This window comes from Artibeus jamaicensis, unplaced genomic scaffold (genome assembly GCF_021234435.1).
Source record: "Artibeus jamaicensis isolate MK-2021 breed Jamaican fruit bat unplaced genomic scaffold, CSHL_Jam_final contig_332, whole genome shotgun sequence".
NCBI lineage: Eukaryota > Metazoa > Chordata > Mammalia > Chiroptera > Phyllostomidae > Artibeus > Artibeus jamaicensis.
In genome coordinates, this window is record NW_026521788.1 from 22764158 (window position 1) to 22773380 (window position 9223).

Below are 9223 nucleotides of genomic sequence, written 5' to 3' on the forward strand. Positions count from 1 at the left end.
AAGTGACAAGGTGCTGGAGGCTCGGTGCTGACCACTCTGAGACTTAAACACTCCAGCAATCCAGTCATAGGGGTCCCCCCCAATACTGTAAGGCTTATCTCCAAAAGCTTGATCAGGTTCCCACAGTAAATATCTCAGAAAAACTCCTCTTGCTCCGGCAGGAGGAGAAGAAGAGGAGCCATTTTGAAATATGCCAGAACACTCTGCTCTTAACAAGGCCGGCCCTCAGGGGAAACTAGTTAACTAAACCTTGACCTGTTGAATAGCAAGGAAAATACCCAACTCCAGCCCACTCCAGCCATCCAGGCCCAGCCAAGGGTGGGGGGAGAAAAACAAACTGAGAAATGCTTGTGATGTTCTGTCCAGAGGCATAATCTCATGAAGAGACTGAGACCTAATCACAGGACGATAGAACCCTTCCCCTCCCCCTCCCACCTCACCACATTACTGAAGGCCTATTCACAGCAGTTTCTGTCACTCAGTGCATTATGTGTGAATACCAAGCTACAAGGCACACTAGAAGGCAAAGAGACACATTTTGAAGAGACAAAGGAGATGTCAGAAGCAGACATGGCAGGAATGTTGGAATTATCAGACTGGGAATTTAACTGATTAATATGCTAAGGGCTCTAATGGATAAAATCGACAGCATGTAAGAACAGATGGGCAATGCAATGAGAGCTGGAAATCCTAAGGAAGGACCAAAAAAAAATGCCAGAGAGGAGAAAAAAACACTAACAGAAATGAATAATGCCTTTAAAAAAAAGATTTTATTTATTTATTTTTAAAGAATGGGGGAGGGAGGGAGAGTGAGGGAGAGAGAACATCGATGTGTGAGAGAAACATCCATTGGTTGCTTCTTGCACATCCCACACTGGGGACATGTCCTGTAACCCAGGCATGTGCCCATTCTGGAATCAAACTGGCAACCTTTTCATTTGGCATGACGACGTCCACCCCACCAAGCCACACCAGTCAGGGCGTGAATAATGCCTCTGCCGTGCTGACTGGTAGAGTAGACATGCCTGGTGACTGGGGAAAGACTCTCTGAGTTAGAAGCTATATCAATAACATTCTCGAAAAACCAAAAAGCAAAGAGAGCAAAGACTGAAAACAGAACAGAATACCCGATGACTGAGGGCAAGGTGTAACGTATGCATAATGGGGATGCCAGAAGGAAAAGAAATGTTGGGAAGAATCATGACTGAAAATGTCCCCAAATTGATATAAAACACCCAACCACAGGTCAAAGAACACCAAGTAGAAGAAATACCAAAATAATTTTTTTCTCATTTTCAAGTTATAGGAAATCTGAAAGAAAAATTCCTGAAAGAAGTTAAAGGAAGAAACACTTTACCTGTAGAGGAACAAAGATAAGAATTAGATCCTACTTCTCTGACACCAAGTAAGCAAGAAGAGAGAAGAGTGCAATATCTGAGCTGTCAAGAGAAAAAACAACAACTTAGAACTCTGTACCTAGCAACGTTATCCTACCCTTCAGAAGTGAAGAAACGGAGAATCTCAAACAAGTTGATCGTGTTGCTAATAGACCTGCCTTGCAAGAAACATTACAGTTTTCTTCTCTTGAAAGAACGTCTAAGTCATAAATTTCTAAGTCTACATACAGAAAGAAAGAACAGCCCTGGTTGGTGTGGCTCAGTGGATTGAGCACTGGACTTCAAACCAACGGGTCGCCAGTTTGATTCCCAGTCAGGGCACATGCCTGGGTTGTGGGCCAGGTCCCCAGTAGGGGGCACTTGAGAGGCAACCACACATTGATGTTTCTCTCCCTCTCTTTCTCCCTCCCTTCCCCTCTCTAAAAATAAATAAATAAAACCTTAAATAAAGGAAGAACAAAGAAGGAATAAGTGAAGATAAAGTTTCTTATTCTTAATTGCTCTAACAGCGTGCTGAAAATAAGTAAAACGACATGACAGCAATGATAAAGGGGCAGGAGGAAAGAATTAGGATTGTTTTGTTATAAGGTACACGTACCCATGAAATGGTATAGGGTTACTTTAAAGAGGACTTAGATTAGCTGTAAATGGGGTAATCACTCAAGGGAATAGAAGTGTAACTGATACAGTAAGAGAAAACAGAATCATATAATGCTCAAGTAAAACAACAGAAGGCAGAATAATGGAAGACAAAAAATAGGAAAAACACAAGAGCAACAAGTAGAAAACAGTATTGTATGTGGTAGATATTAATACAATTATGCCAATAATTTCATAGGGAGGTAGGACTCCAAAGTATGAATTTTAGAGGTACACAATCCAACCCCTAACACTACAACCTGAGTGTTAACCTTCAACCTGAGGCCCAAGTGTCTGCTAAATCTCACTTGAACCTGAAGCTGAGCTCACGGGTGCAGCCGCACATCCTCAGCTTCCCCTCACTTAGGGACTGTTGCAGAGGCCTCCCCTAACCATCCTCCTAGGGCCACAGGAGGCACATTTTTATGTTCCAACAGATGAGTGGCCTTTCGGCTGGGTTATTGGTGTGCTGGGGGTCTAACCCATGTTCATTTGTTCGTTCCTGCAGACATCTTGTCAGGCCTTGGCTGGTCATGGCTGAGGGCTGTAACCTTTCTTGCCAGAGAGTCAGAAGGGAATGGTCTCCTCTCACCATATCCACCAGAACACCCAGTATGGTCTGGGGGTTACTCTGCCTCAGGCAGGGCAATTTCAACTGAGACATGTTCCTATAGATATAGATGACCAAGGTCAACCTATGGGATCTACATATGTGCACTGCCCTTTTTCTACCTCTGATCTGTTAGTATATAATTGAAAGGAAAACATGCCTCGTGACCAAGACTCATCATCCCCAATTAGGATGTCTGAGATACATGTCTTCACTAATACCCTCCCCACTCCAGAGGACCACAGGGTAGTATTAGAGAAGGCCCTTCAAGGAGCCAAAAGGCTCCATGAATCACAACCAAACAATCCAACCAGGACCCCAGCAATGCAGGCCATCCCTGGAACAGAACCAGAATGGAGCCCCAGTGACCCAGGAGACCAGGCAAAGTTAAACCATTATAAGGAGTGTTTGAAAGCAGAACTTCTCAAAGGGGCCCCCCACCAAAGCGTTTGAATGAGATACAGGACATACAGCAAGGGCCCAAGGAGAACCCATCCACCTTCCCTGAAAGGGATTTCAGGGCTTACCAACTACACCAATATTGATCCAGAATACGAAGACCGGTCAATATGACCTTTATCAGTCAGAATGCTCCAGATATAAGAAAAAAGCTAAAACACTGGCAAGGGGGTTGGGATTGCCAGTATCTGGATTGGCTGAGACTGCTTTTCAAGTGTTTGCCAACCAAGAACAAATTCAGGAAAGTCCAAAGCAGTAAGACAACAAGCTGCTCTGCTCACTGCTGCCCTTGGCCATGACCCAACAAGACCCAACAAGATGTCTACGGGAAAGAACAAATGACCATGTGTAAGGTCCCTGGGACCCTCCCAGCCCAGCTAAAAAGGCCATCCATCTTTTGGACCACAAAAGTGCATCTTTTGTAGACAAAAGGATATTGGAAATGGGTACTCCAACCTTCTTTAGCAAAAGGAAAAAGGACTTGCTCCAAAAGCTCCCTCCAAATGCCACAGTTCATCAATAGTGAGCAGAAATGGTGGGGCCCAGGGACACCCTCAGAGCCATTAATCAAACTGTAGACATCTGGTCCCTATACTTTGCTTACAACTTTATCTGGAAACATGTTGGTTTATATTTCTGAACTTAAAATAAGCCTTTTACTCCATACCCCTAAGTCCTGAGTTTCAGGAACTGTTTACCCCTGAACAGAGTGATCTAGAGACTAATATGAAACAGTATTGCTGGATGGTACTTCCACAAGAATCTTTAAATATCCCCACCATCTTGGAGGAAGTCATAGTGCATCCTTCATGGAGGCCTGAGTCAAGAAAGACTAAAAGAGAGTATGTCAAGTAATCAACATAACTTGGACTGAGGTCTTATCAGTTGTCCTACTGCAAGTAAGAGTAGCTCCTAGGAGCAAGCTCCAATGAGCCTCTACAAAATGTTACACAGGAGTCTTAAGGACCTTCCTTAAGACTAAGTATTATGATCTTGAAAATGATCATACTATAAAAGAATTAGGTATGTAAAATGGGTACAGTTTCTAGGTGCTACTTTATCTATTATACATAAATATGCTTTTAGCCCATTAATGTTTCCCATGACATGTCCTTACACTGCAGGAACCCAGGGCACTAGATCTTCCTCCCAACTTGGAAAAAAACCACACCCTGAGGGTCAGCTAAAACCTAAGTGGAACAGACCCTGTGAAGTTCTAGTTAAACTTCGGATACACCATTCATAAGTAACATTTGTGACCACTTAACTGATAACCCTTGGATATCCGAAATCACTTTTCAAGCAAAACACGACAACTGAGACCTGGCTCGGTTAGGAAGAAAAGAGGTGAACATCTGCTTAATATCCTGCTTCCACCCAAGAGTAAAATATTCTATACTAAAGTCCCTGTCTTAACCTGTTATTGTTTTGGTTTAAACAACATTTGTGCTTGCTTTGGCAGCGCATATACTAAAACTGAAATGACACAGAGATTAGCGTGGTCCCTGTACAAAGATAACATGCAAATTCATGAAACGTTCCATATTTTTAAGAGTAAAGCCTTTTATGACAGGGGCGGCAGAACAAATCAAGCACATCCTGGCTAATTCAAAACCTACCAGTATTTTTTGGTGAAAACACGAATCTAGATGCCATGGTTACTCTGCTGGACTACTGTGAAGATGGCAGGACCCATATATGATTTTCTTTAAAAATGGTTTACAAATGGAAAAATATTAACAAATTTGGCAATTTGGATCGATCAACTGTCATCATAACTGGCTGCTGCTTTTCATCTTCACACCAGGACTAGAGTAAATGGGACTGATGTTATCTTGAGCTCTTCATTTATTTTGACCTTGATTTTTTTTGGAGCAGAGGCATTGTTTTTAAGAAAAAAAAAAAAAAAACACGTCATGCCCTGGCTAGAGTAGCGCAGTGGATTGAGTGTGGGCCTGGGAACCAAACAACTAGGGTTTGATTCCCAGTCAGGGCACATGCCTGGGTTGCAGGCCAGTTCCCCGCAGGGGACACACAAGAGGTGACCACACATTGATATTTCTCTCCCTCTCCCCTTCCCTTCCCCTCTAAAGATAAAGAAGTAAAATCTTAAAAAAAAAACCACATCATATAGGTTTTCTAAAAATAAAATGCATTTAAACTTCAAAAAAGAAAAACTAGTGTGTTTTACTTTTCTGGTTGTGATTTCTGCTTGTGTAGTCCTATGGGATGATCTAGTTTTTACACTTTCTTACACTCTTCCTGGCTCACTCTGTCCCCTTATCTATAGGAAGTAGCAAGAGCAGTCATGGCCAATAGTCCCCAAGATTGAAGAATGAACAACAAAAAGGGGGTATTTGTCACTGCAGACCCAGCTCAAACAGGCCTTACATATCCTGTTTCTTGCAGGATACTGAGTTGTTTTTCAGAGACCAGAGAACAAACTGCAAGTCATGTAGCTCAAGCCTGAGCAGAGGAGAGATTTCCCCTCTGCATTGGAAACAAGGACAGGACACGAAGCAAAGGGTCTACTGTCCAGGAAGATCCAGTGCTGAAGTCCCTTAACTCTCACCCCAAACCTTGCATCAGGGACACAGATTTGAGCTTTGCTGGTTGACTTCACAATAAAGCTTTTTCTTTTCTCAAAAGCCGGTGCCGTCATATTGGCTTCCCTATGTCAGGCAGCGAGCCCTTGCTCAGTAACACATTCATATGGAGGCTCAATTTGCAAGTATCTGCAAAAATGGGAATATTTCATCAAACATGATATCAGCTGAAAATGGGCAAAATGGGGCACTTTTGTTACGTGTAAATTACTCTTTTTCATGTACTCAATTGGGAAAAGCTGACTGTAAAATTGAACTCAATGAATGGGATTCGTACCTTGGCTGGAACAGAGAAGCCTCAAAGGAATGCAGATAAACTTTCTCCTCTTCGGGAAGTTAAGAAGAAGCATTTAAAGGCTGCGTTTGAGCTCAGATAAAATTTCTTCTCTTTGGGAAGTTAGTAAGAAACTGTTCGAGACTCTCTTTGAACTAAAGGAGTCTTTCAAAATGCTCCAGGCCAGCACCCCAGGTTCCCCCCCCCCCACTACTTTCTGAGCTCCTTGTGCCCACTTGTCCTCCCTTCCTCCCCCTCCTTTTCTCTCCTCATCATCTTTTCCACAACCACCCTCTACTGACTGAGGGGAAACTAAGAATAGAAAGCCAGACAAGGATAGGCTAGAACAACCAGAAATTCTGGCAGCTCCCTTTAGAGAAAATCTGGTCTCAGGATGAGGGAAAACCGGTATTAATTGACTCTCCCTGGACTAAAATAGAATTAAGAAAACTAACTAAAGATTTTCCTGATTCTATTCAAGTCTCTGTTGGGTTTGATTTGTTAGAATATATGATCCTGGATTTTCTGACCCATTCCAACTAATACAACCAGTGGTTTCTGAGAGCAAAGCAGCAGAATGGTTAAATAAGGTTTTCTGCAAAACTCCGATTGAGGACGTCTTAAAACAAAGAGAGACAGACCTGGAAAAATGCAAGTAATTAGCCCACCAGTTTCAACCTATCATTCAGATATTTCTCCAGAAAATAGACTGAACAAAAATCCAGCAATGTAAATAAAAACTTGATGAAACCATACCTGATGTTTTAATATTTTGAGAAAAACTTTAAAACAATATTTACAATTATCTTCAGACAGTTTTAAGGATCTTCAAAATGACCCATTGCCCAATTCGGCATTTATGGAAGGATTAAACGTGGAGCTTTTAACTCATTAAACTGGCCAATCGTACATACTAATATACCAGCAATTCTGGCCAATCAATTACTTACAACTATTCAAAAGAAATTAAAAACTAAAGCTACTAGTATCATGAATTTACAGGTTCATCAATTAAGCAATCAGGTCAAACCTCCTGCAATTCTTTCTGAGGGGAAAGGTGAGTCTGCTTTTACTGTAAAAACCCAGGCCCTGTTAAGAAGGATTGCAGAAAACTGAAAAAGGATTTAGAAAAAGAAAAGAAACAAGAGAAAGCACAGAGCAGATCTAGGGCACACGAGGGGGGCATTTCCTCTTCCCCTTGCCAATACTTTTGCAGAAATTGAAATTACCATAAAAGGAAAAACTACTAAGTTCATTGTAGATACTGGGTCTACCGTATCTTTACTTAACCCTACCAAACGAAGTTGCCCTCTCCCTCAGAGTAAAGCTTCTGTCCAAACGGTAGGGATATCTAATCAACCAACGTTCATTTCAAATCAGAATCTATTCTCTCCCAGCCAGGGAATATTATAGGGCGACATATATTTTTACTAATCAAATCTGCCCTGATAGGGTAAGACTTTCTTGAAACTCATAATGCCCATATATCCTTCTCTCAGAAGGGTGGAATGTATTTAGAACTACATGAATCAGATGCTGAACCTACTGAGAAAACAATGATTTTAAGGGAAGCTTCACAAGCAGATATTAATCTCCAGGCTAAACATTTGCTGCAGAGCATTCCTATGGAACTCTGTGTTCTTTTCAGTACAGATATTGACAAGATTAAATCAGCCACTCCTATCAAAAGAACTATTGACAACACTTTGCCTCTACCTAGTATCATCCTTTAATATCTGATGCACTAGCTGGAATTAGGTCCATGATACAAGATGACTTTAAAGGCAGTCTTATGATTCCATGCATGAGGCCCTGTAATTCTCCTATCCTTCTAGCAAAGAAACCCAGTGGGAAAAGATGGAGATTTGTACAGGATCTCAGAGCTATAAATAAAGTACTTATTCCCAGACATTCTGTGGCTCCAAATTCACACACCCTATTATCAGCCATTCCTGTGGCATTATGCCCCAAGGTTATACAGAAAGTGCCACTATTTCTCTCAGATACTAAATGCTGATTTTAAATGATGTTGAATTTCCCAGAGATTCCACTATAATCCAACATGGTGACAATTCACTTTTGTGCTCTAGGACATTGGTAGATTCCCAAAAGGATACAATTTATCTATTACGACAGCTAGCTATCAAAAGACATAAAGTCTCAAAAGACAAGCTTCAACTCTAATTAATCCTGAAAGACTCAGAGGAATCTTACCCTTTCCTCTTTCAAGAACTAAGAAACAGATTATGGTACTTCTAGGACTAACTGAATACTGTCACAACTGGCTTCCAAATATTTCATTAATGGCTTGGCCTCTATGTGCCTTATTAAAAGTAAGTGGACCTGATAAATTCAATGGAACCTCCAAGGGGAAGTGGAAAAAAGTTGCAGAAGCTCTGAGGAAGATTTATCTAAAGTTCCCACTTTGGGACATCCTAACTATAAACTTCCTTTCTTCCTTTTCATGCATGAAAATACAAGGCAATGCTTTAGGAGTTTTAATTCAGTGACACGGAGACCACCATAGACCTATGTGATATAACAGCCAGCAATTAGACTCCATAGCAAAAAGGCTCCCTCCCTGTGTACAGGCCATTACAGCCATGTGATGCAAACAAACAGAAGAAATAGTTATGGACTCCGTTAAGAACTCATGTTCTTCATTCTGTTGAGGTTTTGCTAAACTCTCACCATACTCAGCATTTATCAGTCAGCCAACTGGCTGCTTATAAAGTACTCTGGCTTTCCGAACGTAATACGGCTTCAGCCTGATGTAAGTCTTAATCCTGCAACTTCTCCACCTTCTTTATAGGATAAGGACACCCACAATCGCGCTTTGCTTACTGACCACCTTCTTGCTCCTAGGAAAGATTTATAGGAAATTCTATTGATGATGCTGACTTCATTTGGTTGGCAGATTGATTGATTGATTGATTTGGTTGGAGTTCATTATTGCAAAAATGAACAGGAACATTACCAAGCTGGATATATAGTAACTCCCATGGTGGATGTATCGGAAGGTCTTATTTAACTGAAATAAGATCAGCCCCAACCCAAATTAATTGCTCAAACCCAAGCTTGTCAAATGGCCAAAGATTGAGTAGCCAATATTTACACTGATAGTTATGATGTTTTTGGTGTAACTCCTGACTTTGAAATGTTATGGAGAGAGCGAGGCTTCTTAACTTCCTCAAGGCAGTCTATAAAGAATGAAAAACAGGTTGCAGAATTATAAAAC

At 41.3% G+C, this 9223-nt stretch overlaps 1 non-coding gene across 1 annotated transcript; it reads left to right on the forward strand.

Annotated features, from left to right (window-relative positions):
* The first annotated feature begins 4551 nt into the window (after positions 1–4551).
* LOC119038216 (U6 spliceosomal RNA) lies at positions 4552–4655 on the forward strand. Its single transcript, XR_005080377.1, has one exon. It is a non-coding gene; the product is annotated as a U6 spliceosomal RNA (small nuclear RNA).
* The last annotated feature ends 4568 nt before the right edge of the window (positions 4656–9223 follow it).